The 6,982-nt window shown below is 35.3% G+C and overlaps 1 long non-coding RNA gene across 1 annotated transcript in view; it reads right to left on the reverse strand.

Moving 5' to 3' along the window:
• Window positions 1-1,230: 1,230 nt before the first annotated feature.
• The window catches only part of LOC111086724, a 67,684-nt gene continuing 61,932 nt past the window's right edge, over window positions 1,231-6,982 (reverse strand). The window contains exons 2-3 of the long non-coding RNA XR_002611449.1: window positions 4,546-4,658; window positions 1,231-1,868 (exon numbers count right to left, since the gene is read on the reverse strand). This is a non-coding gene — a long non-coding RNA (uncharacterized LOC111086724). The remainder of the gene's footprint in view (window positions 1,869-4,545; window positions 4,659-6,982) is intronic.

Below are 6,982 nucleotides of genomic sequence, written 5' to 3' on the forward strand. Positions count from 1 at the left end.
ATATATATACATAAAATCTCAATTTCAATGCACTATTACATGTAATTAGGCACGACTGCCTAACGTTTTTGGAAATGGGGGGGGGGAGGTCAATCTATGACAGCTGTTATTAATAGTGTGTGTGTATGTGTGTTTTATTATAGCAAAGCCATATCGGACTATCTGCTGTGTCCACCGAGGGGAATCGAACCCCTGGTTTTAGCATTGTAAGTCCGAAGACTTACTGCTGTCCTATCTCTGTCCTAATAACAGTGTATGTACACTAACTAGAAAAGATGGGGGAGCGTACCCCCCTTCTCCCTATGTATTAGGCGTCTATGTAAGTAAGTACAATGAGCATCTTTCAGATTTTTCGAGTGAAAGATACTGTTTATGTTGCCTGATACTACTGTGTAACACCCTAAGAAAAATTTATTTCTTGCGCTACCAAAATAAATCCATTTCTAGGGTATTGTTCTATCATAAGTATAATAAAAATCATGATTTGTATATTCAGTCATTGAAAGACTACGTCAGGACTCTCTATATGTGAGAGGGATACCATCCTTTCTCTCACGTCCAGAAAAAAATTGCTTGTTTAGAAAAAAATATAGCTACGGTTCTTGTCATTGTCTATAAGTGAAGCGAAAATTGAGTCTCAGTTTTCATTATAGTGTGTTTTTTTTAGTTGAAGCTTCTTGTTCTTTTTGCATCCTCGAAGCAAACTCATTTAATCTGAAAATACCTTACAACGACACTACATAACACGTGCTACAGGCACTTTGGTGAAGTTAATTATGCACAACAAAAGATCAAGTTGAATAAAATGAATAGCTCTTGAACTTTTCAGTGAGAATGGAATGCTTCGTAATAAATATTTTCAACACTTCAGTCTTTAAAATTTGACTTCACACAAAAAGATATAAACACAGTAAAAATAAATGTTAATTTCATGTCTTTTGTATAGCAAAATCGAAGTAAACAAAAGTCGCCAGTGTTAATCAAGACAGCGTGGAAAAATATGTAAATATTGGTAGTTACAATGTACAATAATATATATTTTCAAAGGCATCTCTTTACTGCTTTTCAAAGGCAATAATATCTTGTATTGACACCGACAATTTTTTAGTGTTATTGTCAGTTTGTTTGTTTGTTTGTAATTAAGCCCAAAGCTACACAATGGGTTATCTGTGCTCTGCCCACCACGGGTATCGAAACCCGGATTCTAGGGTTGTAAGTCCGCAGACATACCGCTGTGCCAGTGGGGGGCAGTGTTATTGTCAACATTACTAATACAATACTTAATTTAATTGTGTTTTAAATAAAACAATGTAATTCCCTCTGTGCCTATGCTGTAGCCTTGTGTCTCTAAAGCCATCAGGTCTCCTAATATTCACCTAATTTAAACCCTACCTAGGTTCCAGTCCCCCGGTGGGACAGCGGTAAGTTTAAGTACTTACAAAGCTAAAATCCGGGGTTTATTCCTCGCGATGGACTCGGCAGATAGCCCAATGTGGCACTGCTTCTGAGATGTATTAACCTTTGATTAATGTATTTGAGTATCAAACATGAGCATTGTGATGTTCAAAAGCTATGTAACTCGTATAAGAATACAAAGAACGGCGTATCTATGAACTGAATCTGGTAACTAACTTGTTACTTCTACAAATAAAAGAATTTACGTGACTAGTTTAGACGTGTATGTGCTTTTTTATTAACCACAAGTTAATACGAGGACACTTGGAGAGATCAAGCCCTTAATATTAGCGTTATAAGCCCTCACTCTTCCCGCTCAGCCACCAACCCATCATCCATGATAAACCAGAACCACAGTACTACTGATCCATCATCCATACCATACCAGAACACCAAAATCACTAGCCCATCACCTATATAAAAACAAATCGTTATAAATTAAAATAAATTTTCCAGGAACAAATCTTTTTTTAAAAGAATAACAAACGTTTCTTTAAGTTATGCACCATACGACATCTCTAAAAACAAAAGAATCAAATGCAAACGTTTTAACTTTATTATTACATAGGATGAAACATTCTATGATAAGATTTCAGTGATCGTCCATTACACAGATACTAAAAATTGATCCTTACAAATAAAGATAGATTTTCAAAGGTTTGTTTGTTTGTAATTAAGCTCAAAGCAACACAATGGGCTATCTGTGCTCTGCCCACCACGGGTATCGAAACCCGAATTCTAGCGTTGTAAGTCCGCAGACATACCGCTCTGCCACTGGGGGGCAATTATCAAAGAATTCCGTTTTTGTTATCTATTGTTATCTTACAACGAGGTTATCTTACAACGTTTCGATATAAATAATATGCTTGCTTATCATGAATCACTGTAGTGGTTCATAATAAGGATCGCCCATTTGTTCTTTATTATTATATAATATTATTCCGCCAGCCTACAGCAAAAATGGCTGTGAGTACTGTAATAAACCCTAAACATATTAGTAAACGCATCATTGCGCATTATGTAGGGTATGTTTTAAGTTTATTTGACTACCTAGCAGATAACAGCGGCTGTATAACTGTTGACACCCAATCGTTTTAATAAAGTCTGTGGTTTATATGGAGCCTCATAATCTAATATACATTCATACGTGCACTGCCTAAAGGGCATGCATGACACATGTACTATAGCGATTATTAACTATTGTTGCCACTGTATTGATGTCGCGTATCATTTATTTATGTATAAGGTTCTTTCCCTTTCGGACACAACTCTGCTGACAGGATTACAGTTTTTCTTACCACTGCATGATCGTTTTGGGTATGGTTACACAAACGTCTAGGCTTTCTCCTACAGTAGAAATATTTAATTAAGCCGTAGTTAAAAAGATAGCACCAATCTCAGTTTCGAGCATCGGATCGGCAATCACAGTGTTGGCAAGTGTCAAATTATAACCAACACTGCGTGATTGCGAATTTTATAGATACTGCAGATAGAGTAATCCTTGAAGCTGACTATAAGGAGTGGCAAGAATCGAGCAAGCAGGAAATGGCGTAAATGATGGCGATTCTAGGCGAAAGTGAGGCAGAAATTTTGTAGCTATATATTTTATTTAGAAAATATTTAGTTTCAGATAAAGTATGCAGCAGCGACGGCCCACCCCAGAGTTTGGGGTCGTCACAATGGATAAGGGTCGTAGAAGTGTCACGACCCAAACTCCATCAAAAATGGAGGGAGAAGTTATATCAATATAATCAATCCATAATTGCTAATTAACACGTTTTCGGCCTTGTAGAGTGTGCAGAATGTCGCTCTAAGAGGAAATCTGACCAGCTGCACGAAAACCGTGACCAGCCTTACTATGGCCAGCGGAGAAGGAGGAAGAAGAAATATTTAAAATGTTTATTTGTATACATATGTTATTATAGTATGATATGTTGTCTTATACTTCCATTGAATATACATGCATGCATCTATTCCGCTTGAAAATTTCATATGGCTATTGATATATACGGCTTTACAACTTAAAAAACTATAAAACCTGCAAGTATATATATATATATATATGCTAGATAACGTGCATTTTAGTTTTCATTACATTATAAAATGTACTAAGGTTTCCTTTTCAAACTTACCCCCAATCTCACGCGTGTAATGTAATGAAATTAAACATAGACTATGGATCTATATTCAAGGGATCTATATTCAAGGGTATTATATATTCAAGGGTATTATATATTCAAGGGATCTATATTCAAGGGTATTATATATTCAAGGGATCTATATTCAAGGGTATTATATATTCAAGGGTATTATATATTCAAGGGATCTATAATCAAGGGTATTAGATAAGTATAATTCCTCCTCAATTGTTACCTATAAATAAACCGACGAATCAAGTATATAGTGAGATTTGCACATTATTGTAACACTTACAGTTCCGGGCTTTTCTCTACCACAGACGCTGTTTTTCAAAGGCACTGCTGTTACTTTTAAAATGATCTAAGACCTTCATCCTTTGTTTCAACGCTAGAAACTGGATTTTCAATACCCGTGGTGGACAGAACACAGATAGTCCATTGTGTAGCTTTGTATTTAATTCCAAACAAACAAAAAACGTCCTTGATTAACACTAGCTCAACCGTCAGGTTAATAAATAGAAGTAATATTTCTTTTCTGTGATTGTTTTCTTCGATCGACTAAAATAATTTGATTATTAGCTGCCAGGATTCTCTCAAGATTAAAAATCATTACATATATACAGGAAGATAATTATTTCGTACTTAGTGATAATAGAAGATAAAAAACACATTTCGTTTCTATATTAATATTGAAGATAAATTATTTTCTTATTGGATGTATAATTTTGATCATTTAGACGTGAAATAAGCAATAGTAGAAAAAAAGTTAATTTATTTCTATATAAAATATATTGTGTTACAGATGTTAAGTAGGCCTAAAGCGAAGAACGAGTAAAATGTTATTATTTGAAAAATCAAAAAACATTAGCGTGTATACATTTATACGAACATCATGTGATCATGTAATTTGTAGCAACATTCTTTAAAAATTTGGAAAGAATTACAAAGTTACTTTCAATGGACAACATAAATCCTCCACGGACCGGATCTCTTCTATCCCTCATCTCTCCTCAGATGAAACTTTTGAACATGAAAGGGGTGTTGCTTTGCGTTAATGGTCCTTTACTACCAGGAAATTAAATTCTTGTATTAGTTGAACAACTAGGATCAAAATATTCAACGACAACCTCAAACTTAAAAGTTTAAGATTATCTAACAATCGGGGAAAATAAAGATATGAAACAGTAAAAAAAAAAAGTAGAATTTTAATTTCCTAACATCTGAAAGATTGTTTTCTGTCATTGAGTACCCTACATTCTTTGAAAAAAAAAATAGTGTGAAATGTATTTTTAAACTAGAATAAATACCCTGTCGATAGTCGAAAACTCAATCTATTTTTACTTCGAAGATGTTAAACAAAAAAACTTCAGCCCATTAGCTGATATGTTCAGGAACGATCTTGAGATTTTGTTCTTTGGTGAATTATACTTTCCCTCATTTTAAAGACACTATTTTCTTGTTATTGTATATTTTTGGTGGATTTCTAAAAGTATTTGTATGGGTCGTAGATAGGCCCGACATGGCCTGGTGGTTAGGGTGCTCGACTCGCAATCTGAGGGTTGCGGTTTCGAACCCCGTCACACCAAACATGCTCGCCCTTTCAGCCGTGGCGGCGTTATAATGTCACGGTCAATCCCATTATCCGTTGGTAAAAGAGTAGCCCAAGAGTTGGCGGTGGGTGGTGATGACTAGCTGCCTTCTCTCTAGTCTTACACTGCTAAATTAGGGACGGCTAGCGCAAATAGCCCTCGTGTAGCTTTGCGCGAAATCCATAACAAACAAACAAACAATGGGTCGTAGATTTTCGAAATTATAACGCACAGTTATCAAAAACATTACTTCAGTTTGAACGTGATTTCTTGGTTTAGCTCCAAGCCTAACACTGTACATAACATGCTGGGAAATTATTCGCTTTATTCTGTTTCTAAGGTACCGATGATACATGGGTTACAAATCTATTACATGTACCAGACATGTCGTTATTGAACGTGCCACACACAAATATTATATAACTTCATAATTCTGATACAACATTCTAATAGCTTATATTGATGTTATAATGAGTTAGATTTTGTTCACTTTGTTTAATAGTGATATACGTCTAGCAAAACAAATAAAATCACCGAGTTAAAATTTTCCACTACGATTACAATCTTATGAGTATTCTGCCCTCAGTAAGTGTCATTGTTTTATTATTAAGATTGCCATTTGCAATCATTTCTTGGCAGGAAAAGTTTCACGTACACTCATCACTTTACTGAAGCTGTGCTTAGATCAGAACATGATAACGTAAAGAGAATGCACTGCTTCACTAAAACTGTGCTTAGATCAGAACATGATAACCTAAAGAGAATGCACCGCTTCAATGAAGCTGTGCTTAGATCAGAACATGATAACCTAAAGAGAATTCACCGCTTCATTGAAGCTGTGCTTAGATCAAAACATGATAACGTAAAGAGAATGTACCGCTTCACTGAAACTATGCTTAGATCAGAACATGATAACGTAAAGAGAATTCACCGCTTCATTGAAGCTGTGCTTAGATCAAAACATGATAACGTAAAGAGAATGCACCGCTTTTCTAAGTCTGTGCTTAGATCAAAACATGATAACGTAAAGAGAATGCACCGCTTCATTGAAGCTGTGCTTAGATCAGAACATGATAACCTAAAGAGAATTCACCGCTTCACTGAATATGTGCTTAGATCAGAACGTTAGAACGTAAAGGGAAAATTTTTGAAGACCAAACATCCTTGCATGTGTAATTTTATATGATTAGACCACAAAATACTCAACAGTTAAGTGTTATCACTTCCTCATTTAGTGCACGAAACATCAAAAGAGTTATATAAAATAATCAATAACAACTCTGATATTTTCAGGCAATCGTTTGTATGGAAAACAAACATACCAATATAATTTTTGACTATAGCAAACACATTACCAGAAGAAGGCGTCATTTGTAATTATTATAATACCTCAAATTATCATTTTCTATTACATTTAGTATAATTAGTACTATTGTCCCCGTCTGTACTTCATAACTGTATTTTGCTACTGAACGTAATCGTAGTTTAATTTTCAGAGTGGAAGAAATTACGTTTAATACCAGAGATAAGATTCAGGCCATCTGCGGGTCACAGGTTCGAATCCAATCGCCAAACATGCTCATCCTGTTAGCTGGGGGAGCGTTATAGCGTGAGGTTCAATCCCACTATTCGATTATAGTAGCCTAAGAGTTTGCGGCGGGTGGTGTTGACTAAATGCTTTCCCTCTGGTGTATCACTTGTAAATTAGAGACGGCTAGCGCAGATTACCCTCGAGTAGCTTTCCGCGATATTCAAGAAACAAACAAACAATTGCAAGATCCATTAAGATTGTATTTTGTT

Source organism: Limulus polyphemus, unplaced genomic scaffold (assembly GCF_000517525.1).
Source record: "Limulus polyphemus unplaced genomic scaffold, Limulus_polyphemus-2.1.2 Scaffold1360, whole genome shotgun sequence".
NCBI classification, from domain to species: domain Eukaryota; kingdom Metazoa; phylum Arthropoda; class Merostomata; order Xiphosura; family Limulidae; genus Limulus; species Limulus polyphemus.